The sequence below is a fragment of the Lynx canadensis genome, chromosome F2, assembly GCF_007474595.2.
Source record: "Lynx canadensis isolate LIC74 chromosome F2, mLynCan4.pri.v2, whole genome shotgun sequence".
Taxonomy (NCBI): domain Eukaryota; kingdom Metazoa; phylum Chordata; class Mammalia; order Carnivora; family Felidae; genus Lynx; species Lynx canadensis.
In genome coordinates, this window is record NC_044320.2 from 35,976,784 (window position 1) to 36,004,228 (window position 27,445).

A 27,445-nucleotide genomic window follows, 5' to 3' on the forward strand; every position below is an offset into this window, starting at 1 on the left:
GTGGTGACCTAAAGAAAGGGTGAGGGAGGGACAGTCACCCAATATCACTACTGCCATGTGGTCATTTGGATGATCTATAGCCAACAGAGGAGGATGAGGGTGGAGAAGATCCCAAGCCATGACCGAAAACACCCTCTCCTTCAGAGTGTGCCTTTTCTAATCAGGCTTTGGAGTCTTTGATGCTAAAATCTGTTTTCAACCCCACCTCGCTTGCCAACACATGACGAGTTGAGGCAGCGAGAAGTACGAGGGACGGCAGGGGAAGGAGCCTGGAATTGAAGGCAACATGTGGACAGGGGGCTGCTATGGTGTGTGAGAAGACCCCCTTCACGGTGTTGGAGACCAGCAAGTAAAGAACTCCGAGTTACTCTGAAGTTACGTTTTGATCATCAGAACTACCATTCTGAAACTGGGCCACGTGGGTCACTATTTTGATAAGTTTTACATCGGTCACGGCAACAAAAACAGCTGCCATTAAATGCACATTATGTGTGAAGCCTCATACCAAGCAGGAAACGCCATGTCATTTCTTCCACACAGTGCAGCCACGTCCTCAGTAGGACAGTGTTCCCATCATGCCGTTGAGGAAGCTAAGGGCTCAGGAAGCCCCTATAACGGGTTCAGTGTTCCACAGTCAATACGTGGCGGAGGGAACTGGGGAAGAGTATGAAAATCAGGATGTGTGGCACTTGATGGAAGCTGACGGCTGAACAACTCGTTATGTGTGGAAAGTTTTGTGTTTGGGAATGAGAAAACAATGCTAATCAGGTATGTTGTGTAAATACTGCGTAATGTTTATTTTAAAGCAAACACGTAGTGGTCTACACGTTCCGGAAGGTCTTCACAAGGAGACAAAGGGCCCGCTCGTCCAGTTTGACCTCTGAAGCCCCCCTCCGTCCATATAACCCCTTTCTGTGTGTCTGTCTGGGCAGGGGGCGGGGGGAGTGGGGGTCCTGGCGCCCACGGCGTAGAGCAGCCCTCGTGAGTTAATGGCACCCTGGGGACCAAACCAGGCAGGCTTCTGGTTGGAGTCCCTCTCCTCAAGCCCATGCACCGTATACTGTGCAGCCGGTGAGAAGGATGCTAAGCAGACCTGCAGACTGCCTGACTCCACCATGCCAGAGCCTCAAGGAAGTTTCTCTCTTGGGAGCCAGCCCTGCAGGTTTGGCTCTGGCAGACAAGTCTGAGCTGGATGAACGAGCAGGAAGTGCCAGACCCTGCTCCGCATGCAGTGATCCTTAGCTCTTTGTAGAATAACCTGTCCAGCCCGAGAGGAGAACCTCCCACCGCCCCCTCCCCCTGCTGCCCCAGCCCCAGCCAACGGGCCTGATAGCACCACCCATCTCGGAAGAGAGAGCTTGTGTTCTTTGCTTGGATTTTTGACATTCCTTAATTGGAGCAGTCTTGAGAGGGAGCATCTTCCGATGTCGCTTCTCTGGCAGTGATTCTCCTAGCCCACAACGTTCACTAACTCCCACAGTCCCTTAAGTGTAAAGCCTGACTAACTGAGGGACATCTGGTAACTCATACCCCTTCTCTAGCTCTCAGATTCTTTATCTGCAAAATGAAGCATTTGGATTCGGTGAGCCTGTAGTTTTGGGTCTGAATTCATTACCGGCAGAGTGAAAAAGGATAGTCCGTACTACCAAAGCAATCGAGATAGTCACCTCTCCCAATTAAGAAGGACTGCACTCACTAGGAGAGATACAGAGGCAAACATAGGTTCAGATGGATGTCCTGTACTCCATCCAGGTTTCCCAAGAGGGGAGACCCGTGCTTGAGGAAAAGTGCCCAGACCTGGTAACCTAATCAAGATGGCCCCAAGCTGATCCAGCGCCCAAGCCTCCCACCCAGCCCCAAATAGTAAGGATGAAGAGGCATCGGCATTCCTGTGACATGATCCCCCTACTTGGAATGGAACCCGAAGAGGCCTTAGAACCTGTGTAGCCTCCTTCTACTCTTTACCAGAGAGAGGAAGTCAAGGCCCAAACGGTTCCCGTGACTTAAGGTCTCACAAGCAGCAAGGCTGAGGCTGAGGCTGATAGGCCACATTCTCGGCTGCCGGCCTAGTGCCAGGAAGGAGAGGAAACGAGTTTTCACCTGGGAGGCACCTCCATTTTTTAATCCACCCTAGGGAATTCACTCTCCATTTGGTCAGGTGGACAGCCTGTGATTTCCAGGAGTGATTTAGAGCTAGTGGGTTTCGTTTCAGGAGCTTTGCTACCCTGATCTTTGCCTTCTGGTCAATTCCAGTTACCACGGTGTGCTAGTCCAGAAACCCCAAACACTGCGTGATCAGCTTTACCATCCATGGTGAGGGGGAAGAAAAGAAACTATGTGCCCGTTAAAAAGTCATCATTTGGGTTTACATCAGCCCCGGCTGAAATAAGCAAGGGAATCGGGAAACTATAGAAAGGTCAAAGGTTTGCAGGTTTAGGGTTTCGTGGGAACATGCGCGTGTTTGGACCAGACCCAAGTGCCTGGTTGACCTGTTTGACAGGTAACAATTAGAGAGTAGGAGCTTGCCTGGCTGGAATGTGGCTGCAGAGGCCGGCAGGAGGATCTGGTTTACCTGCTCAGCAGGTGGGGCCTGCCGAGTGGGACAGGCATGTGCACGCACAGCATTCCAGAGAATCGGTTTTCTTTTAAAGACACAGCGATGGCTGCAGGGCACAAAAGGGTTGGGTTGAGCCCTGGCTGGAAGCCGTTAGCTATTTGCAAGGTAAAGAGGCAAAATAAATAGTTCCCTCTAGACAGCTCAGGGAAGAAACTGTAAAGACATTCAGGACTCTTTTTTTTTTTTTTTTAATGTCTTAGATGAATATGTGCTTCTTGTCTCAAGACCTGAGAAAACTCCAGACTGGTAGAAAATGCCAAAGATAATAGAACTGAAAAGTCCTTCCACCCTCCCCTCAACTCCCCCCCCCCCCTTTTTCTTTTTAAGGAGGCCATAATATTATTAAGAGCAAAAGATAGGCTCCTTAAAGGACGGTGTCTGGCTTGAGACAGTCTAGTAATGTTAGCTACTTTTATTAGCACAGTTACGGAAGACACCAGAAAAGTAAAGTTCTGGGGTTTTTCCTCAATAAATTGTACATAATCTGTATATTTTAAAAGTTAAAAGTGTTGTTCTGGTAAAACATAATTAAAGAAAGTAATTGTGTGGTTAAAATAATAGGATATTAGGATAATATTATATACATAATATATATAGTATAATGGAGAGTCTACACATCGACCCACATGCATCACATGGCTTCCTTTTGATTCCAAGGGGCTTTTGGTACATCACTTTAACTTGCCTGTATCATACTGAATCATTGATGAAAAGGGAGAGAATCAAGTCAAGGGAGATTGGGATCTGAAAATTGATTGCAATATTGTAGGGTACATGGCTGAAACAAGCTCAGAACTCTAACATTTCCAAGTAATTAATTTTTAAAAATTTACCAACTCAGGGGCACCTGGGTGGCTTAGTTGGTTAAGCATCCGACTCTTGATTTTGGCTCAGGCCATGACCTCATGGTTCACGAATTGAGCCCCACATCCTCATCTGGCTCAGCGCTGACAGCATGGAGCCTACTTGGGGTTCTCTCTCTCTCCCTCTCTCTCTGCCCCCCCCCCTTCTCTCTCTCTTTCAAAATAAATAAACTTAAAAAATTTTTTTTACCGAGTTAGTTTTCTTTAAAACAAAAACCAAAACCTCCCCTTCTTTCACATTGTCTCTCTTTGTTGCAGAAATTATTTAAGTCACCTCCAGATAAATGATAGGTGCTTCCCCTTCCCCTGTGTGTTCCCAAAGCTCTGAAGTCCATCATTGGGGGCACATCACTGAAGTCCTGTTAGTGAGATGGGAAGGCAAGGGAGAATTGGCAGCTGGTGATTACATAGAAAGAGACTTGCCAGTTCAAAGACTTAATTATAGTGAAGCAAAGGATCTTAAAATTCAATTGGCAGAAACAAACAAGCAAACAAAAACTTAGCTGTCTCATTGTTGACCATTGCTGGTGGTAACACAGCTGCTAATGTAGCAGTTTAACTCTTTGGGTATCTGTGCAACGTGAGGATTATTGTGTACAGACCATGTACCAGGACTGATCCGAAGTCAGTGGTAATGATATTGGAGAGTCAGAGCAATCACAGCTCCCAGGTAGCGAGCTCCTACTATGGGGAATGTGCTGTTCTAAACTGTCCACATTTTCTCATTGAGTCTCCACAGCAATCCTGAGACAGGTATTATTATGATCTCCATTTTATAGACAAGCTCGAGGCACAGAGAAGTTCCAGAACTTGCATAAGATCACACGTGGTTAAGTGCAGAGCTGGGATCTGAACTTAGGCGGTTGATTTGTTCATTCATTCAGCTTTGCATTCTTGTTCTGAGACAGGCACACTGCCAGGGTTCATAAGACCATGATGAAGTCTCAGAGTTGGTCCTCTGTGGACAAATGGGAAGTCACACAATCTAGTTATTGTTTCTGACTCCAACCCAGTTCTCTTAACTATCCCCTTAATGACGCCTTACTGCTACAAACACTTTAAAGTCTGCGGTTGTCAGGGTGCCTGGAGGGCTCAGTCAGTTGTGTGTCTGACTTTTGATTTTGGCTCAGGTCACGATCAGGTCCTGGGATGGAGCCCTGCGTCGGGCTCTGTACTGAGCGTGGAGCCTGCTTAAAATTCTCTCTCTTCCTCTGTTCCTCTAACGTGCTCTTGTGCACGCTCTCTCTCTCTTTCTCTCAAAATAAATAAATATATGAATACATACATACATGAATAAGTTTGCAGTTGTTTCTGAAACCACTGATCACCATACAGAGACCACTACCTTCATCCCCACCATTTTCTAGCCATTCTGAGCAGCGTCTCAGTGCAGTAAAGGTGATGGCCAATTTCCAGGGCATATACATGTATACTCCAGGCCTGCTTTGTTTTATTTGCCTAATTAGTTACGGGAGCAGGAAATCCAAGTTTGAAAGTCGTGTGAGCAGAGCTTACTATGGGTGTGAGAAGCCATTTTAATTACTGGGTATTGACAAATATCTGTTTGGTGCCTGGCTGGCCCAGTTGGTGGAGTGTGCAACTCTTGATCTCGAGGTTGAGGGTTTGAGCCCCACATTGAGTGTAGAGATTACTTAAAACAATCTTAAAAAAAAAAAGACAAATATTTGCATGCTGGTTTTTACCCTTGATAATGAGAACTTGGTCTTCGTGGATTCTGAAATAATGACTGCTTCCTGAGAATCCTGGGGGGGGGGGGGGGGGGGAAGGAAAGCAAAGTTAACTTGCACTTAACCTACCCAAAGAGAAGTACCATTGTTTCCTTACCCTATAGCATTGCACATTCTCCCACAAGGTTGTTTTTATTTTCCAAATGATATTTCCGTCTGATAGTGTCTATAAACTCTGACCTTTGTGCTCTTTGACCAGTCTGTCTTTCTTGTGCCTTTAAGCAAACTCTGAAGGACAGACATGGTTTCTCTGGCAATGACCCACTTTCAGTGGCCATAGAAAGGCTGAATGGCCACTTTCTTGGGACAGAGTAATAATAATAAATGGTAATAGTAGTAAGTATGCCAAGGGTCTGCTATGGGGTAGGCACTGTGGAAATACTCTACATGCATTGTCTCATTGAATAATTACAGCGTCTATAGGCATGTGTTATGATCACAGGTACCAGGGAAGAAAGCTACCCACAAAGCATAAATAACTTACCTGACATATACAGCTAACTAATAGCAATACTAAGATGCAGAACTAGGCTCATTAGGCACTAGAGCCTGTATCAGGCAGAAAGTGAAGGCAAATGACCATTTGGTCTTTAAGGTTCTGTAATTCCGACATGCTCTTCTCTACTCTGCTTTGAACAAAGCATATCAGAAGTGTTACCCTTGAGTTCCTCTGGCCCCCGTGCTTTAAATGGGAAAAGAAAAAAATCTGAAGCAGGTGTTAAGGAGAATCACCAGGGGAGAAGATGCTCAAACCATATCATGCGAGGAAGAGTTTACAGAACCAGAAATATTTATAGCCAGATTTGAGGAGACTAGCGCTGGGGAATTGGGGCAGCGTGGGGAGGAGAGTATGCTAGTTGCCTTCAAATAATTGAAGGACTGTCAGATGCAACAAAGAATAGGCTGCTGTTGTGTGACTCCAAGTTGGAACCTCAGGACCAATAAGGAGAAGTTGGAGGGAAACAGGTGTTGATCCTATATAAAGACAAGTTTGTTATTCCTCAGACTAGAAAGCGGTGGAAAGGATGTTTGAATGCCAGTTCCATCGCTGTGGGAGGCATCTGTTGTTTTGCTTTCCAGAGTCCCTTCCTCTTTATTCTAAAAGCAATAGCCTGATTTCTTTTGGAGAAATGACATTTCCCCATTGACAGCAGTCTTGGTGGGACAGCCAATCAAGTTGTACCACTCACCCCTGGCCCAGAGTTGAGTATGTGACCCAAGTTGGCGCAGTCAGATTCTTTTTCCCAGGACACTGTCTTGAGCTGGGTGACATGAGGGTGGAAAACAGCTGGAACTGATTCTTCCCTGACCAGGGCCCTGACCAATGAGCATATACCAAAATGCGAACTATGTTTTGTATAGTAAGCATCTCCTTCAAGCTATATTTTCCCACCATTTGCTTTCAGTCTTTAAAGAGAATCATCAAGGATTGTGGATTCCTTATGGTGTGGTTTGCAATTCCACGCTCTACTCATCTCTTCCCAATAAATTCTATTTTTACGTAAGTTGATAGGAATTTTTTCAATGTGAGCAAAAGGTTCTGACTGACACCACCATTAACTAGATGTGCGGCTGTGGTTGTGGGCAACAGTTTGAGCTCTCTGAGCCCTAGTTCCTTCATTTGAAAATGATCCCAGTAACGGGGCGCCTGGGTGGCTCAGTCAGTTAAGCGTCCGACTTCAGCTCAGGTCACGATCTCACGGTCCGTGAGTTCGAGCCCCGCGTCGGGCTCTGGGCTGATGATGGCCCAGAGCCTGGAGCCTGCTTCCGATTCTGTGTCTCCCTCTCTCTCTGACCCTCCCCCGCTCATGCTCTGCCTCTCTCTGTCTCAAAATTAAATTAACGTTAAAAAAAATAAAATTAAAAAAAAAATGATCCCAGTAGGTTTTAGCATATAACATGAAATAGTGTCTATAAAGAGAAAGGCACATAGTAAGTGCTTAATAAATGCTGCTTCGCTTCTGTTTCTCCTTTAAAACATAAATTTTCTATTTTGAGAAAAACGAAGATGCTTGTAGAGTGGTTAGCATAGTGCCTAGCACATAGCAGGTGCTCAATAAATGGTACAATAAATGGTAGCTGTGGAAGTGATTTTATTATAATTTTCTGTCACTGGAAAATGATTGACCAGAGATCTACGGAGGTGATTCAACCTCTGAGGTGAGTGGTTGGACATGATAGTATCATTTCATTCCTATACCAAGTGTCTGTGAATCTATACTAGAGAGATTTAGCATGGATGTGCAAGAGATGGGCAACTCCTTTAAAGCAAAATGGCAGAGACCGATGTCCTGGTCTGAGAACTGAATATGGTTGGGTGCATCTCCTGGGCTGATGTCCAAGCCAGCGTTGAGGAGGGGTCACTAACCAACCTGCCCTGGGAGAGGGCTCTGCTGGTCACCCAGGTTAGTGTCCCACAGACTAACTCACTTGGTGCTTCTACCAATTTTATCGTAATCAGGAACACAGACTCAACTCATGTTGTTTTAGGAATAATGGAGTTTATTGAAAGGGCATATATGCATGGGAGCCTGGGAAGAGCCAAGGAACCCACCCTCAGGAAAGGCATGAATCAAGACATCTCTGTGACGTGCTCTTTTCACATTTCCAACTCTCCCCCTCACAGCAAAGTCTCTCTCTGTATGTTGTCTCCTTTATCTTCCTCCTTGCCAGCTGGCTATTTCTGGTTATTTGTACACACACAGCCCAAGATGGCCATTCAGTCCCCAAATCTGCATGGTCATCCAGGTCCAGCTACCATACCTAACTTACATCTGGGTGTCTTTCTCTAAATCCTGAGAAGGATTTGACTTGAGTCAGTTGACTTTAGCTGTTGAGTCAGTCAGTGTCACAGGCTACCCATGGGCCATCCCTGAGACCAATGTCCTTGCTGGGTACAACCAACTGAGTCTGGGGAGGCAGGCTCACCTGGTCTGTTGCCCACGCGGCAGGAGGCGTGGCCTGGTCAGAAAGTGTTAGCAATATCTGGTAAGAGGCACCTTACCTGTGATGATACCAAAATACAAGATGCATTTTTGTATATTAAATATCCCTTTTAAGGTATATTTTTTCTACTACTTTCTTCTTGTTTTTAAAGAAAATTTCCAAGGGTTATGTCTCCCACCCAAATTCCTTTTGAGGTGGTTTGCCCTTGAAGAAGATCTCCTGTGAGATTATGGAAATCTCCCTTCTGTGGTGAATACAGAATGTCAACTTGAAGCAACTGGGTCTTCAAATGTGTTGTGTAAAGTTCTCCAGCTAGCAGGAAAGTGTTTCATTGGAAGGAAAGGCTTCAGTTTCCAGTCAGAGGAGAGGTGGAAGGAGGCCCTCAGGCCATGGGAGTGGGGAGAAATTGACAGTAATAAGGGAGTTGGGTGTGAGAGCTGGGTAGGAGCAAAGAGAGACCAGGTGAGAGCTGGAGCTTGGAGTGAGAGGCAAGCCAGCCAAGACCACAAGCCAGACAAGAAGTGCTGCTTCCACTGTGGGCTCCAGAATTTATACAGTGAAACCGGGAAAAGACCACAGAGTCAGGTAGAAAGAACGAGAAGGCTGGGCTGGGTGGGGGCTCGGCCCCGGTGAGATGGTGGAGTGCCAGCGAGGCACTAGTCCCTTAACTTCACTCCAGGAGCGGAGCTGTGTTTATCTTGTGAGACTCTAATCAGCTTGTATTCGGCGGGAACACTTGTAAGGTCTTAGCTACGATGGTCTTAACAGCCTCTGACTAAAGGGAGGTTCAGAGGTAAGAAGGATACATTTTTAAGACCAGGTGAATGTCTTGTCTTAAACCCTATTTAACACAAAGCAGAGTGCAACATTCTACAAGGGCCCTTGGACATACGTTCCCTGAGAAGTTTTGAAAGCCAGCCCGGGGATTGCCCTGTAATTTGTTGTAGGCTTGCATGCCATTCAGATGCTTGTGAGATCTGACCACAGGGTTGAACTCACATCTTTCCAAATTGTTTTGGGATGCTCCTTTGACATCATGACTCTAAGAAAACATTACCACAAGTCTCTCTGTAGGAGTGGAAGATTTGATGGACTGTCTGTGGGGGACTCTCCGTGGGCCTCTAGGCACTGGACTAAGTAAGAGGATTTGGGGTACAGAATTTTGGGCCCACACACTTCACATTAATGCTTGCTCCTCCTCTGAGGGAGTGGGGCCGGGGGTGGTTTAAGCCTCTGCTTGTTGATTTCAAATGTCCCAGACCCAAATCTTGAAGGTGAGCACTTTGTGAATGAGGAAACAGCCCCAGAAAAACTCTGCAGAAAGCCTTGCCTTAACTCATTACTCAACTTCGTGAATTTTGAGGACTTAATGAGACATTGTAAGTAAAGAAAGGGATTACTTAAAGGCTAAGGATATCTGGGACCAGCTTAAATTGGGCAACGAGAAACCTAAGTTGCCCTTTGAGGATATTATTCATCCTATAAAAACAAAGTGTGTTTTTTCATAGTAAACATGTCAGAACGGCAGTTGTATAGACAAGTGTAGACTGGTTGCTGTCCAATCTGCCAATTTTCAGATGAAAGACCGGGATCTGATAAGTGACAGAACGCCATGAGAACATTTGCCACAGGATCTTTTCTGGTTCATCATTTCAGCACCAGACGTTTAAGTGTATCAATAAAAGTTCATTACAATGGCTGTTCTCACAATGTATTTACAATATTCATCTAAAGGTCTGTCTGATGGCCACCCTGAAGGCATTGGAATCCCATGACCAGGGCACATAAATGAGTGGTCCTGGTGCTTAAGGACAGGGCAAGACCAGATCCCCGAACTAGAAGTAAATATATTTTTGTTGTATTTACGGGCAGATACCATCTCTTCTCCACCCACCAGTTAATGCATCTATGAAAAGGAGAGAAGTGTCCTGTTCAGCATGCCCCACATTTCAAATTGCACACCACCTCATGATTTCTGTCCTGTCATCGTACCATCTATAATATTATTTTTGGACTTTTTTCTTTAAGTCAACTCACTTTCCAGAACATCTAAATGAATGTATTTTGAATCAAGTTGTTCATCTCTTTTAAATCAGTTTTACCCGTCATAGCTTTTGTGGGATAATTATTTTTTTCTCGTATCAATTGAAACAAATACATAGCTATTACCAAAAAAAAAAAAAAAAAAAATACTGGCCCATTTTATTTTATTAAAAAAACTTTGTTTAATGTTTATTTTTGAGAGAGTCTGAGAAGGGGAGGGGCAGAGAGAGGAGGGAAGAGAGCATCCAAAGTGCACTGACAGCACGGAGCCCCCGATGTGGAGCTCAAACTCACAAACCGGGAGATCATGACCTGAGCCGAAGTCAGCTACTCAACTGACTGAGCCACCCAAGCGCCCCTCATTTTAAAAGACAATAGCTAAAAACATCTTGTGTAACCATGAATGGCACGCAGACCACATTTTGGAAAATACTGCCCAGCTATAAGAAGGATGCTGGGTGTGGGAGGCACTTAATGCAGTCTGCCTACTTCTTCCCTGGAAGAGACCTGTTGGTTCCAATAATCTCATTAACTGCCTGATCAATTCTGGGTTAGTTATTCACCCCCCACAACTTCATTTCCTCCTCTAAGGAAGTTGGACTAAATAAGTTGTGAGTTCCTTTCTGTCTTTAGAGACCTGTGGTTTTCCATGTTCTGTTGCCGGGCTCAGCACCCTGGTAGGGGATGCTGTCAGGAGTAGTGGGGCTATGAACACAAGTTGTTTCCTAGCAGCACTCCATACATGTGCTTGCTTAATCTTTCTGGGAATTTTGGAGAAGTTTGCTTTGCTTTTCATCAGCAACGGTTAGGGAATATTCCTCCCAGCCACGGGAGGGGAGCAAAAGCCCCCTTTCTCTAGTTTGGATGAGTTGCACTTGCCGGGCGGTGGGGAGGCAAATGGGAAAAGAATTTGGAAGGTGACTTCGAAATGTTGCTGATTTTCCCCTACTATGACCCTTTGACATTTCTAACCCCCCCAACTACTCTGGAATGATCTTGGGGAAAAGGAGAACCTAATTTGATTACTCCACACCTAAGAGCGCAGGGATGATAAATAGGGAGAACGATGATGCATAATTAATGTGTTATTAGTCTAATAAAGTAACAGCAAGTCAGCTAACCTCACTGAGCTTTTGTTTCCTCAGTTGAAAAAGACGAAATTTGAAACTGATGACGTGTGAAATTTCTGCTGGTTCTATAGTTCTTTGAATGTATGACTTCAGCTTTCATTTGTATTTTTTTAAGTTTATTTATTTTGAGATAGAGAGTTCAAGCAGGGGAGGAGCAGGGAGAGAGAGAGGATCCCAAGCAGGCTCTGTGCCGCCAGCACAGAGGCTGACGTGGGGCTCAAACCGAGGAACCGTGAGATCGTGACCTGCGTCTAACTCAAGAGTCAGACGTTCAACCGACTGAGCAGTCCAGGTGCCCTGCAGCTCTTATTTTTTTAAGCAAAAAAGTACTAGATTTTAAATTTGATGGAATCACTTTAAAAATCTGTTATCAGAAGACAGGAATGAAGTTCCCTTTTAGGATAACCATCTATCAAACTTAACGTGTAATTTACGTAAGTTTTCAGAACTATGATGTGGTCTGTAGTACAACTGAATCTAAATGTCACATGTCCATGTTCTTCATTACTCCATTCATTTATTCGGTCCTTCTTTCTTCAAACATACACTGCACTTCTGTTATGTACCATGTATCATAACATGGTGATTAGGTGTAATTCTGGAGGCAAAATAACTTGGATTGACTTTCATTTCCACTACACATTAACCCTCTGACATTGGGTAAGTGACTTAATCTCCTTAAACCTGGTTCCCTTATGTGTAAAATAGGGAGGACAAAATATTGATCATAATTATAGGATCATTGAAGAGTAAAAGAGATAGCAGGTGGAAAGTCAAGTGTCGGGTATATAGTAAGCACTCAATAAATGGCAGCTGTTATCATCCTCCACATCACCATTGTTACGGGCTGAATTGTGTCCTCCCTCCCCCTGACTCCCCACCCTACAATTCATTGTTGAAGTCTCAAACCCCAGTACCTCAGAATATGACTGTATTTGGACACAGGACCTTTAAAGAGGTAATTACAGAGGTACCTGGGTGGCTCACTCAGTTAAGTGTCTGACTTCGGCTCAGGTCATGATCTCACAGTCCGTGAGTTCGAGCCCCACGTCAGGCTCTGTGCTGACAGCTCAGAGCCTGGAGCCTGCTTCAGATTCTGTCTCCTTCTCTCTCTGCCCTTCCCCCCTCACACTCTCTCTCTCAAAAATAAATAAACATTAAAAAAGAAAAAGAGGTAATGACGGTAAAATGATCTCATATGGGTGGGTCCTAATCCAATATGACTAATGTCCCTATAAGAAGAGGAGATTAGGACACAGACACACACAGGGTAAAACCATGTGAAGACACAGAGAGAAGATGGTTATCTGGAAGGCAAGAAGAGAGAGCATGAAATTAACCCTGCCTATACCTTGAGCTTGGACTTCTAGTCTCCACAACTGCGAGAAAATAAATTTCTGTTGTTTAAGCCACCCTCTCTGTGGTATTTGTTACGTCAGTCCTGGCAGCTAATATGATCATCACCATCACCGCCATCCCCATGTGCTGGGATTCAAAGATGACTGTGCCATTAACTCTTTTTCGGTGAATTCACAGTCTGAGGGAGACAAGCACATAAGCAAATATACTTCATAATGCAGCCTGATAAGGAGAAAAGTGGAGGTCTGTACCCATTACAGCATGGGATGCTTCGTAGTGTGGAGGAGGGAGAAATTACTTAAGGAGACGCGAGGGAGAAAAAGGAAAGATGTTTTAACCGGCTCTTGGCTTGAAAAAATGGAGGGAGGTCACTTGGTAAATGAAGTGGGGGGGACAGTACATATGGTGGAATTCTTATGTAACAAGGACATTCTTCAGGATTTGTTATTTAGGAATAATTTGTTCTCCAACATGGGACCTCACCTGTTTGTGGTGGAGAGGAAGTGAGTCCTTAACCATAGCAACATGAAGCGTTATCCATCAACTGGCTAAGCTGGCTCCTGAACATTCATTTCTGTGGTCCAGAGAAGTTGAGGATAGCACAGAAACATACTCCATTTTGGTCCACCAGAAGCATTCAGCAGGCTGAGTGTTTTTTGTTTTGAAGCCCAGGTAACAGGACACCTCAGCTTTAGCTCATAGTGGATAAGAGGACAATGAGAAGGGGGCAGAAATAGCCTGGTTCGGGAGGCGGTGGTTAAAATGTAATCCATTGGTTCTGGTGTATACATACGCGAAGATTTAGAATACCTAAAAATATGATTATAACTGGCTTCGCAGAAAGCCCTCATCATGAGTTCAAATAAGTTACCCTTTAAATGAATCAGAATAAGTGCGGTGGGGGAGGTAATATTATTCTCTGCCTGCTTCGTGGATTGTTGAGGATTAATGAGCTAACGTCTGTAAAGCTCTCTGGCAATGCAGAAGAAAAGAACTAGAGAAGTAGGAGGTGTTATTATGCCCTCCCCTTCCCCCCTGCAAAGCGAAAGGACCAAGTGCAAAGCAGTCTGTCTTCTGTCTTTTTTAAAATAACAAAAAGTGATTAAGGAACATTTTGTTAAAAGACACACGCACAAAATTTCTCGTGTTATTGCGCCATAGTTCCTCCATCTTTATTCTGATTACACCCATTGGTTGTAACCATTCACGGCTTTTAAATACTTATGTATTTTGCATTAGCTTTCTTATGTTTACTTAACATCATAATTTACTCATGTTGCTACATAACCTTTAAAGTATTATGTGGATGCGTAACTTGTATACAATAAAATCCACCCATTTTAGTGTATCATTATAGGACTGTTAGTCAATTTATAAATTTATAAAGTAAGCAAATTTATATAACTGTGCAATCATTGCTAAAATCCAGTTTTAGAGCAATTCCATTTTCCCCAATTTCCCTTGTGCCCGTTTGTAGTTCCTGGTTTCATCCTCTGTCCTAGGAAACCACTGATCTGCTTTCTAAGAGATTTGTATTTCCTAGAAATTTTATCTAAACTTGTGTCTGGCGTATGTTACTTAGTAAAATGTTTTTGAGGTCCATCCACATTGTAGTATATGTCAGTAGTCTGCTCCTGAATAATATCTCTTGTGTGGAGATATCACGTTTCGTTTGGCTACTCACCAGTTGATGGACACCTGGATTGTTCCCAATTTTTGGCTGTTTACTGTGCTGTAAACCTATGTTTTTACATGGACATAGATAAGTTGGAGTGGAATTGCTGAGTCATATGGTAACTCTGTTTAGCTTTGTAAAGAAACGACCAAGGTGTTCCAAAGTGGCCGCACCATTTTACGTTCCCACCAGCGAGGTATGAAGGTTCCAATTTCTCCTCATCTTCGCCAACACTTGTTATTGTCTCTCTTTTTGTTTACAGCCTTTAAAGTGGATGGAAGGTGGTATTTCATTGGTTTCAGTTTGCATTTCCCTAATAACTAATGACGTGGAACATTTCTTCTTGTGCATTTACCCTTTATATATATTCTTTGGTGAAGTGACTTCAAATATTCTGCCCATTTTTTTTTTTAATTTTTTTTTCAACGTTTATTTATTTTTGGGACAGAGAGAGACAGAGCATGAACGGGGGAGGGGCAGAGAGAGAGGGAGACACAGAACCGGAAACAGGCTCCAGGCTCTGAGCCATCAGCCCAGAGCCCAACGCGGGGCTTGAACTCACGGACCGCGAGATCGTGACCTGGCTGAAGTCGGACGCTTAACCGACTGCGCCACCCAGGCGCCCCAATTCTGCCCATTTTTAAATTAGGTTGTTTTTCTTCTTGTTTCTGGTTATAAGGGCTTTTAAATATATTCTGGACTTATGTCCTTCGTTAGATACACTATCTGCAAGTATTTTCTCCCTTTTGGCTTTTCATTTCCTTAGTGCTATTTTTTTTGAAGAGAAAACCTCTTTCATTCTGATGGAGTCCAATGTATCAGTTGTTTTTTTTTTTTTTCTTTTACAGATTATGCTTTTGGTATCATACCTCAGAAATGTTTGTCTAATCCCAAGTCACAAAAATTTTCTCCTCTGTTGTATTCTAAAGTTTTATACTTTGACTTCTTATGTTTAGGCCTGTGATCACTTTTAACTTAATTTTTGTGTCTGGTGTAATGTGAGATCTAAGTGTTTTGGGTTTTGCATGTGGCTCTCCAACTGTCCCACTACCATTTGTTGGCAAGACTATCCTTTCTTCACTGAATTGCCTCTGTACCTTTGTCAAAAATCACTTGACCATAGAGGCACCTGGGTGGCTCAGTCGGTTGAGCATCCAAATTTGGCTCAGGTCATGATCTCACAGTCTGTGAGTTTGAACCCTGCACCGGGCTCACTGCTCTCAGTGCAGAGCCTGCTTCAGATCTGGTCTCGCTCTCCTTCTGCCCCTCCCACACTCATGTGTTTGCATGCTCTCTTTCTCTCTCTCTCAAAAATAAAAAATGTTAAAAAAAAACATTGGTTGACCCTAAGTATAACTAAATATAAGAGTGTATTTTTGGACGCTCAGTTTTGATTCATTCAGGTCTATCCTTATGCCAATAGCATACTATCTTGATTTCTGTAGCCTTACAGTCAATCTTGAAATAAGGTTCAGTTTTGTTCTTCTTTTTGAAAATTCTTTTGCCTATTCTTTGTAACACTGTTTAACACTGTTTATTCTTTGTAACACTTTTTAACACTGTTTAATGGCTGCAGAATAGTCCATAAAATGGATGTTTTATAATGAGTATACCTCATCATTTAGCTGTTCCAGTTTTGTTTTGTTTTTCCTGTTGTATTTTTTCTCTTGGTGGTATGGTTTCTTAAGGCGAGTTCTGGGAGGGGGGTTGCTGGATCAAAGGCTATGAATGTATGTACCCACATGTTTGGTATAAAAGGGACAGCCTTGGGGCGCCCGGGTGGCTCAGTTGGTTAAGTGTCAGACTATTGATTTTGGCTCAGGTTATGATCTCGCAGTTCATGAGTTCGAGCCCCACATCAGGCTCTGCACTGACAGTGCGGAGCCTACTTGGGATTCTCTCTCTCTCCCTCACTCTCTTCCCCTCCCCCACTTGTGTTCTCTCTCTCTCTCTCTCTCTCTCTAAATGAAGAGATAAGCATAAAAAAAATTAAGGACAGTCTTGACAGGTAGGGTAGTGCTTTTCACCCTGAAGGGCTAACATTTATTGAGCACTTGTGAGGTACAGGCATTGCACTAAATGTTTTATACCTTATTTCACCGAAGCTTCACAACTACTTGTCAAGTAGATGTGATTATCCCCACTTAACAGGAGGGTGAGATAAGTATTTTGACCCAGTTTGACCAGCAGACAGATGGTCGAGCCAGGATGGCAGCTGAGAACATCTCCCTGACCAAAGTACTGAAATACCTCTGTTCACTCTCATCAGCAGTTGCTGGAAGGATCGTTTGGGATGGGGGAATTTGCTCAAGTTTCCCAGTCTTCACCAGATACGCTCATCTTCTCTGCTTGTCTTTATCAACACTTTCATTACATGTCACAAGGGCTGCCTTGTGGACTGAGGTGGCCCGTCTTACAGGCAGGAAAACCCAAAAATTTAAAGGTTGATCCCTGGAGGAGGCCAGGAAATGATTCTGACTCTAATTAATGTCTCCTAGGCTTCTTTGGTTTCTCCTGAGTACTACTGAACGAAGGGGAAGCTTTCTAATTTTGTTGTATGTTATGCTTTGAACGTGAAGTTTCATTGAAAGTCTTGCCAAAAGGCTCGGTGCTGGGCATTTGCACTCTCCATAGACATTCTTACTCTACAATGTTTTCCACCCTCCCTTCCCACCCAAGAGCCCCGGAGCCTTTTAAACTGAGGACACAGCATCTCCCACTCTCAGTGGCCTGGAACGCGGACTGAGGCGCACAACGGCAGAGCTGTCCTGCAGAACAAAGCAAGCGTCCGGGCTGGGGAGGAGACTCCAGCCCCGCTGCTCTTCTGGCTCAAAGGAGCGGCAGTGAACAAAGCAGGGGGGCCCTGCCTGGGAGCCTGCAGCTCAGAGTAATGGACACTCGGCTCTGCCGAGCACAGGTGGCACACGCCAGGGGAGGTCGGGTGTCCGCTTTGTGCAGGCGGGAACTGGGGCTGCCTGGCCCCGTCTCGGCCCAATCTCAGTCAAAAGCTGGCATTGATGAGGGTGGCGGGTCCTGTTTCATTCCAAGGCTGTGCCCTGAAACAGCACGAGGCTGAAAGTCACTCTCCCTTCCCTGGGGAGATGCTGAGAACGCACGAAGCTGAAGCCTCACGCCCCCCTTTCCAACCACCTGCAGGTGGAACCAACCCCACACTCCAGGCTATTGTTCAAATGTGTCCTCTGCCCAAAATGACCTTCCTGCCTGCCCATCTGCCATTCCCCCAAGTGCTGCTCCAATCCTGTCTACATCACTGATTCTACACGAATGCCTACTGCGCGCGAGGCACACGTCCCAGTCTGGGAAATTGTCCTAGGTCTCCCTGGTATGATTCCTCTCTCCTTCCCCAGTACTCTCTGAGCACTTTGTTTCGACCTCTACTGTAGTCTTTACACGGCTGGGCCGTCATTCTGCTCTACCCTCTGAGCCTGACCTCTGGAGCTTCTTCGTTACTCTGTTCTGAGCTTTTCTGTCTTCCAGTCTCTGGCTCAGCGAGCTGATTCTGATCTCCTGGTTCTGACTTAACCACAAGATTCTTTTGTTGTTGTTTTTCTCATGATGTCCCCTATAACCAGTGCTTCCTGGCACCCACTTTGGGAAACACTGCTGTACTTGTAACCCAGCCTGGAGATCTGACTCAGATTTTGGTGGCTCCCTTGACTCATGGCTTGATTTTAGCCTTATTACCCCCAGGCAAACCTAAGCAATGACCATCCAGCCATAAAACCTTTGCAGCAAGAACTCCCTTCCTTCCTTAAATACACCTTTTAGTTGTAAGTGGCTCTTGCTATAGATACAATTACCTTATAGTGGAGGAGGTGTACTTGTGATGGTTGGGGCTGGGAAGGGGATGGGGAATAGATTGTTCTGACTTTCTTGAAAATGTTCTTCTTTCAGAGGGTATGGAGAGTGAGGACTGGGGTTCAGTTCAGCCCCTGGAGGGGAAACATGGGGGCTGCAATGGCATCACTTAACTGGCTCTTTGTCCAGTGTTACTTGAGGATGATGAGAAATCTTGGTCCCCTAATACTGCCCGGTAACTAGTTTTATTATCACTGCAATGGTAGATGTTCTTTTCCAGTGTAAAAATGCTACTGTAATCGATCCATCAGTCTGCCTGTAGGTTCTGGGAGTCATATATGTGTGCTCAGCACTGTATGAAATGTGCAATACAAAGAAATAACAGAGACGGCCCTGCCCAGAATAGACTATTCTGGGACCTTGTGCCCAACTTGCAATGCCCCCCCCTTAAATTCCCACTCTATACTCACTCACAGGAAGCTGGCTCCCTACAGTCATGCTCATTGAACTTGATCTTATATCCTGGGCCCAGCTGATTGGACCACAGTTGTCCATTTGACCCACACAGACCCAGTCAGAGCCTATTCACAGTAAATGTCAGGGTGGGGCTGGGGGAAGGAAAAGAGAGAGAGAAAGACCGTGGAAGGTACTGGAAGAGGAAATGAAAGCTTCTGCCTTTAGCCCTAAAGATCAGAGCCACCATGAGGCCAAGAATGGCATGAAGAGAGTAACCTGTGCCACCGGGATGCCCATGCCCTTGCAGTAATGCCCACTTTCAGAGGCAGAAGCTCTTGTCCACAGTGGCGGCTCCAGAATTCCTGTGGGAGGTGACAGCTGGAATATGGGAAGAAGGCAAGTGCTAAGTGATTTTTTTTTTTTTTTTGGATGCTGTATTTGCATAGTATATCCATTGTTTTCAGTTGGATTGTTTGTTTTGGGAGAGCTTGAGCAAGAGGAGACTAATTCTCCCAGCTACATCCTGGCACTGCTACTGGTTGTATCAATGAGCGATTGCCACATACTGTTGTGTAACAAACCACCCCAAAACTCACGGCTTACAACAGCAACCGTTTATTCTCACGCTCACAGCTCTGCGTGTCTACTGTGGGTCAGCAGTGACTGCACTGAGCCCCAGCTCCAGCTGGACTGGGCTTCTCTTACGGATTGAGGTCGGTCTGTGTTCACTCTGGGGCCCAGGCCGAAGGGGCCACAGCTAGAAGGGCGAGCTCTTTCCATGACCGTGGCAGAGGAGCAGGAGGGCAGTGCCAATGCTCTGCGCTTGCGTTACAGCTATTAGCAACCCACTGACCAAAGCAAGTCACACAACTGACCCCAAAGTCAAGGGATAAGGAAATATACTCTTACCATGGAGGTAGACGGGAAGGCATGAATATTCTTGAACGATCAGCCATCTATTGCCCTTGTGCTCAGGAACACTTCTCCATCCCCCATACCTGCCCAAAAGCAGCATGAGAGGTAGAAGATAACTTCTCTCTTCTAGACGGCCACATGTTAGTGCTCAGGGGGTGTGTGCTGATTCTTGCTGGGCGCCTTACTCTGCCCACCCGGAGAGCCTCCCCAAGACCGTGATTGGAATAGACCACTCCCAGAGGTCTGATGCCTCTGTCCCCACAAAGCAATGATTACAGTTGGTCATTTTGTTTACCGTCTACTCCCTCTCCTCCCGATGATAAACTTTACAAAGGCAAGAGCTGTGTCCACTAGCGGCCCCAGCGTCACTTACAAAATAGGCACTCGAAAATAGTTGTTAAAGAAATGAGCGAATAGGCCCCACAGCAATAGATATCATTGTATTGCAACCCTCAGGTTGTCAGTGTTTCCCCAAATACTGACCACATGCCTCATTTTTAACTTCTCCAAAAACCTCCTCCCTCCCCCGCTCTTTTGCCAAGTGAGTGAGGGTGGCTGGATCACAAGGCTGAGTGGTGACGAAGCCTCTCCATCACTGCCTCCCATCACTCCCAGCTCCTGGAGTGACCTCTGTTAGCAGGTTATCTGCCTGGACAAGTCACCTCTGGCCCGATCGGGGTGCCCTCTGTGGGTCTCCTGGCCTGATGACAATCAAGGTGTCCTGATAGGCTGCGCATTGCCTTCGTTCCTCAGAGCTATCAGGGTGTAAATGTGTTGGGATCCATTGATTTTCTTCCCCCTCTCCACCTCCTCTTTACTCAAGTGCAATGAAATAATCTCATGGCGGAAGATCTGGGGAGAGATTTCCTACCTGGTGACCCTTGAAATCAAGACTTAAGCTCAAGGCACTGTTCTCTCTAAATTCAGGCCTTGCCTAATAGGACGGTAGCAAATGCGCAATCAGAATAATGCTGAGCCTTTCCAAGGGCTTTAGAGACACAGATATGGGTTCAAATCTGCTCTCTACCATTTTACTGAGCGTACGACTGAGAACAGGTTTTGAAGCCTGTCAGTTCCCTCACTTGCAAGTGTTAAATGGTGCTGCCCCTCGGTGCCCTTGTGAAGATTCAATGAGAGTCTAGTTCAAGGGCCCGGCACGGTGCCTGCCAAACAGAGTGCTCCAAACAAGGTACCCTTTCTCATCTCCAACCCAAATGCTTATTCATTAATCCATTTTCTTCCTCTGATTTTGCAGTAAAGGCAGGTTAGAATGAATAATCACATCAACCTTGAAGAAACCAGGTTAAGCAAGTAAAGTCTGAACTTGGGAGGAAAGAACAATCCCAGACGTTTTTCCCCTAACCTGCTCAAACTGTGTGTCTGATAAAACCTATGATATACAAACTTAATTATTTAGAGTATTTTCTCATCCTTTGGAAGGCTTTCGTGTATAGTCAAGATTTGAAATGGGAAGCATTTAAGTTGCTACAGGATGGTGGGTATATGGGATGTATTGATAGAGAAGATTCTGGGTATGTGAAGCAGGGATGGTGGGGTAAATTTCGAAGTCCCAGCGTATCACCAAGGACCGCAGGCCACCACATTGTACTTCATAACGGAGTGTGGGGGCGGGGGGCCGTGTTTCTCACACTAATGTGTTCTGGAATTTTCGATACAGTTTAGCTTGCCAGAGGCACCTGGGTGGCTCAGTCAGTTAAGCAACCGACTTCGGCTCAGGTTATGATCTCATGGTTTGTGGGTTCGAGCCCTGTGTCGGGCTCTGTGCTGACGGCTCAGAGCCTGGATCCTGCTTTGGATTCTGTGCCTCCCTCTCTCTCTGCTCCTCTCCTCACTTACACTATGTCTCTTTCTCAAAAATAAACATCAAAAAAAAAAAAAAAGTTTAGCTTGCCAGCTTACAGTCAGGTGAGAGAATTCTTTAAGCATCCCACAGTAGCTCTCCCTCCCTCTCCCTCAGCTGGCCACGTGCTAGGAAGTGTTTTCAACCTCAGCTCCAGCCTCCACCTCTCCCTGGACCTTCCTGCCTATGATGGGCCTGCCTGATGAGCCTCTCCCCTGGATGTCTCATAAACCCTTAACACCCCACACTCCTGGAGCAAGACTTGCCGTCTCCCCCAGTCCTGCTTTCCTGCCTGTTTTCCTTCATCTCAGCTGTGGGCATTACCAGCTACCCAGCCACACGGGCCAGGAACCACGAGCCCGCCCATTCTGTCCTTCATTTCCTGCCCTCAACCTGTCTCCACGTTTGTTCACGGTCAGCAAGCATGTGCTGGTCATTGGCTGGGCCAGTCAGCACCTCAGACACCAGAAACCCGGAGGGGAACAAGACAGGCCCTTCAGCTCCTGGAGCTTTACCACTCACACATTTTTTTTTTAAGCTTACTTATTTATTTTTGAAAGAGAGAGAGAGAGAGAAGGGGAGGAGCAGAGAGAGGCAGGAGACAGAGGATCCAAAGCAGGCTCTGGGCTGACGGCACAGAGCCCGACGCGGGGCTCGAACTCACGAACCGTGAGATCATGACCTGAGCTGAAGTCGGAAGCTCACCCAACTGAGCCACCCAGGTGCCCACCTCTCACACATTTCTTGCCTTTGTTTGGGTCCATCCCGCCCTTACCATCCCTGCCCTGGCTGAGAGCTCTTTGCCATCAGGGCTCTGCCCTCTGTTCCTCCCCGCCACCGGCCCCACCCTCCCAGGTAACTCTCACATCCTGACCGCTTTTCACTCCAAAATGCAGATCTGTGTCACTGCCTTGCTAACCCCCTCTCCCGATCCCCTTGACCCTGCTTCCCGCACATCTGGGTTCTCTAGGGCAGTTGAAAAGAAAGTAAAGCAAAGTAAAATAGAATAGAGCAAAATTAAGTAAAATAATATTGGAGGGCCATGTAGAGCTGCCAACTTTTTCCTTTGTCAGGTACGTCATTTGAAACAATGACCACTTAATGACCGTTACCTTTTCGTGAAAGAAAGGTCATTACAACCAAATGGTAAAAAATACATATAATTTAAGGGAAAAAAGTTCCTTAAATTACACAGATGTCCATACTTTCCTCATTTCAGCAGAGCCCGTGAAAACTCCATCACGAAAGACTGTTGAGGAACCAGGGCCAGTGGATGCATAAACAAACAGCCTCCCCAGGATGTTCGGCCCTGGGCCCTGGCTTTCTTCTGGAATCACCCTTGCAGACCCCCTGCCAGCTCCTCCCACAGACCCTGCTGTGCCTGGTGCACCCCCCTGCTCTCCCTCCTGCATTTTGCCTAGAATGTTCATGCTGCCTGTCTCTGCTTGGCTGCGCTTACCCTTGGAAGCCCAGCCTAGGAACGATCTCATCCAGGAAGTCCTCGTGGTGACGGAAGTTCCCCCTTACCCCGAAGTGTAGGGTCTGTAGTTATCCCAGTCAACTAGCCTTTCGAGGTATTTCTGCCTTCAGGGCTGAATCTACCCTCCCGGCCCTTACCACCCCGCCTGTGCCCCTTGCAGCCCAGCAAGTCAAGCTCCCACCTCAAGGTTTTTGAGCTGTCCTGGGGGCTGCAGTTCCCACAGTCAGTCTGCACCCAGTTTCCTGCTGCCTCATGGGTCCTCAGAATGGCACTGTCCTCCTCTTTTCTCAAGTGACACCAACATATCAGACTTTTACTGAAGATGTGGGTGAGGAAAGGATTAGATTGCAACCAACATAATACAGGCAGCAGTTTAAAAGCATGTTTTCAATAGAGGCGTCCTAGAATTCTCCCAATCATTCCCTGTCCTCATAGAGCCCCCTTAGATGTCTGCCCTGTCACGGGGTTTGTCTCATCCCAAACCCCTTCCTTCCACTCATCAGCTCTAACTCCCTTCCATCACCAGCCGTAACTCCCGTCCATTCCCCATGCATAGCGATTTCAGTCTGCATCCCTCCTGTAAGTTCTGGGTCTACGTTTGAATATCTGAAACTCACAAATGAGTAAAAGAGTGCTGTCTCTCACAGATCGGCACCCGTTAGCAGGGTACATCAACAGCAGGAGCTCTGAAATCAGTTTTGCAAATACAAAACTCCTTCAGACACCGGGCTCCATCAGTGGGAAGGGAGCCATCCAGAAAGCAGTGGGGTTTGGTCAGTGGGACTTGGTTGGTTTGTTTGAGTTAGTGATTATTTTCTTAGAGATTTGTCAACACAACTTGTCTGCTAGGCTGGAGCTTCTGGGGACAGGGACTTACTTATCTTTATCTCCCCAGGATGAAGCACTTAATACATGTTTGCTGAACGAATTAAAGAGCTCATGAGTGGAACCAGCTCAGTTAAACCAATAGTGAGCATGCAAGGAATAATTTGTTGAATAAAACGCTAACTCTTAGATTGCATAGCAACATTATTTACAATAGCCAAATTATGGAAGCAGCCCACGTGTCCATTGATAGATGAATAAAGAAGACACACACACACACACACACACACACACACACACTGGAATATTATCCAGCCGTAAAAAAAGAACGAAATCTTGTCATTATAGTGACATGGATGGAGCTAGAGAGTATAGTACTAAGCGACATTAAGTCAGTCGGAGAAAGACAAATGCCATATGATTTCCCTCATGTGTGGAATTTAAGAAACAAAAGAAATGAACATGGGGGGAAAAGAGAGGAAAACCAAGAAACAGACTTAACTATAGAGAACAAACTAATGGTTTACCAGAGGAGAGGTGGGGGGATGGGGAGAGGTGACATAGGTGATGGGGATTAAAGAGTACACTTATGATGAGCACTTAGTATGTAGAGAATTGTTGCATCACTGTATTGTATATCTGAAACTAATATAACACTGTATATTAACAATACTGGAATTAAAATAAAAATTTAAAAATAAGTATTTGTTGAATAATAGAGTGAATCATTGGTTTGATGAGTACATTCTAAACTGCTATACCTTATTCCACTTTCTTCTTAGCAGGCTCATATCTGTCTGTTTTGGACTCAGGCCATTAACCAGACCCCAGCTCCTCGTGACATTCAGCTTGGCTTGACCTTGGGCTGTATAGAGTTTAGTGATTAGGGATGCAGTTTCTGCATGGAATAGATGAAGTTTCAAATATGTGTCACTTAGGAGTCCTGCCTGACCTTGGGCAGGGCACAAGGCTTAAGTCTGGGTTTCTTCCTCTTAAAATTTAGAATAACAATAGTACTGACCTCAAAAGGTTTGGGGAAGGATCCATTGAGATAATCCCTGTAACGTAGCTAGCATAATGCCTTAATGTCTAGCACACAGTGAGCACTCAATAAATGGTGGATGTTGTTATTAATTACTGTCATTATCTCCTCTTTGTTATTATTATCTCAGATGTCTGGGCTCTGGACAGTTTTTCGTCCCTGTGGAGACTACCATTTACCCCTCTTTGCAAGGTACAGCTGCAGTAAGTAGAGATGTTCTAATTATTCTAAGTGGGTGGTCTGGAAACCTAGTTTGGGGAGAACGTGGTTTGTTTTAACAACATAATTTTTTTCTCTTTTAACAAAAATTTACAAGAGATGCCAACACACAATGAGATCAAAGTGCAGCTTTTCATGATGTAGTGTTTATGAATGCAGCTTCTGCAGCCACTTGCCTCGTTGGAATCCTAACTCCTTCAGTTACTAGTATGTGAGATTGCTCAAATTAGCCAACGAAGCCTCAACTTCTGCATCTGCAAATGAGTATAATAATGGTACACTTGGCAAGGTAGTTGCATGAGATAATGAATAAAACAAATGGCACCTACTGTGCCCGCCAAAGCTAACGATTACTACATGGGTGTCTGAGAGTGGCGGAGAGGGTAAACCAACTTCCAACTGTGGCTCAGGAATCTCCACTGGAACCACATTTTAAAACTCTCAGTCTTATTGGTTGCACTGTTCTAATTTTATATCTGCCTAGATTGGTGCCACCACACCTAGGAGCATTCCAGATTGCCTCTACTATGACCAAGCATTTGGTTTTCTTCACAAACCTTAGTATGACAGAAATTTGCTTTGACAAGTATCAGTTCTTTATTTTTTTTCTAATTAATTAATTTATTTGGGAAGGACGAGGGCCAGAGAGAAAGAGAGAGAATCCCAAGCAGGCTGTCACGCTATCAGCATAGAGCCCAAAGTGGGGGCTCGATCTCATGAACCTCAAGATCATGACCTGAGTTGAAACCAAGAGTCGGACACTGAATTGACTGAGCCACCCACGCATCCCTGAAAAATATCAGTTCTGCCCCAAGTTCATACCCTCGTCACATCCTTTATCCTTGGCTTTAAAAGCTATATTTATGGATGGGAAGGGGATTGCATCCAAATCATGCAGTCTCCCGCCTGTGTCATACTCAGTTTAATTGGACTCACTCTGAGAAGGATGCCTTTGCCTTTGGTTTGTCAGTCAAGGAAAATGGAAGCAATTGGGCGATTGGTATGGTCTAGTATGTGTCTTCAACTCTTTTCAAACTCTGTAATAATGTGCATCAATCTGAATTAAATTGGATTGATCTAGAAAAGGTCTAAGAAAGATTGTCACTTTTACAAATGTGTCGCTTTTCCAGACATGATTCTTTCCGGTTATGGAAAGACTACAGATGACTAGGACACCATTTGTAAATCTAAAAGGAGCTAGATTAAGTAATGAGGTATATGTGAAATCAAAATGACATTTACAAAAAACACATCAGGATTTCCTCTATTAAAGGGAGAGTGTAATTTTTAAAACTCAGGAAATATAAATAAGTATAAGCACTCTTTTCTTTAGATTTATTTATTTATTATTATTCACTTATTTATTAGATTTTCAATCTAAATATCCAGAGTAATAAGATGCAGCTGTAATAGGTTCAACAAATCCTTGATTGACTGGAATGCTTCAGGAGTGGCATGCTTTGGTAGTTGGATTTTCTTCACCTTGCAAGAAATGTTTCTAGAACATAGTTTTACCCCTCCCTTTCTCTTTCCTTCCTCTCTCCTTTCTATTTCCTCTCATTCCCTTCTTAAAAATGAGTATAAGGGATATAATTTGTCTGACTCTTCTGGACAATCATTCTGAACATGAAATGTTACTGTTCAGTTTTGAGATATGGAAATTAACTTGATTGATTTTTTGGACAATTGAATAGTGAAGAAGTCTATGCTTATTTGGCAAATCTCATCATTGTCTATGACATAGTCTTGATTTCTTCATAGCACGCAGTGCTAACTGAAAGCGAACAATTCATTATCTGTGTGTGTGTTTTCTATCTGCCTGGCCCTCTCAAACGGGAGCTCCATGGGGCACAGACTTAGTCTTGTTCTTGACTGAGTCTTCAGCACCTAGCTTGGCACAAGGTAGCCACTTCATGCAAGTGTATTGAAACACAAATCCCTTAGTTTCTTATTCTTTGCCAATCACTAAAAAGTCAAATGTGAACATTTTTCTTGGGTTCTACTTCAATGATGTCTTGCCAAAATACCATTACAAGAAGTCCTTTTTTTGTTCACCACATTAGTGTTCCAGAAGACACCATCGTAAAGCTGATTGCTGCAAAGCAAGTTCTATTTTCTCAGAAGGAGGATGAGCTTCTTTTGAGGCAAAGGTATTTAATTAGAGAACATCTTGAAAGAACCCATAGCTGTGCCCAAATTTAAAGCCAAAAGACAGAATAACCGTTAAACCACTATGAACAGTCACAATATTAAAATTATCTCCCAGATCATTGGTATTCAAATTGTGCTCCTCAAACCCCTGCAGGTTCAGCCAGGGTACTCTGGGGACTTCCTTGGGGTGTGGGAGGAGAAACCCATGAATAGGCCTCCACTTCCCCAACTCTCCCCCATCATTCAACCCCTTAGTTTCACTTAAACAAAGGATTCCACAGTTAAAGAAGGTTTGA

At 44.8% G+C, this 27,445-nt stretch overlaps 1 long non-coding RNA gene across 1 annotated transcript in view; it reads left to right on the forward strand.

The window, feature by feature from the left end:
* The window catches only part of LOC116737877, a 220,883-nt gene that overhangs the window by 48,056 nt on the left and 145,382 nt on the right, over window positions 1–27,445 (forward strand). Inside the window, exon 2 of the long non-coding RNA XR_004343172.1 lies at window positions 24,910–24,982. This is a non-coding gene — a long non-coding RNA (uncharacterized LOC116737877). The remainder of the gene's footprint in view (window positions 1–24,909; window positions 24,983–27,445) is intronic.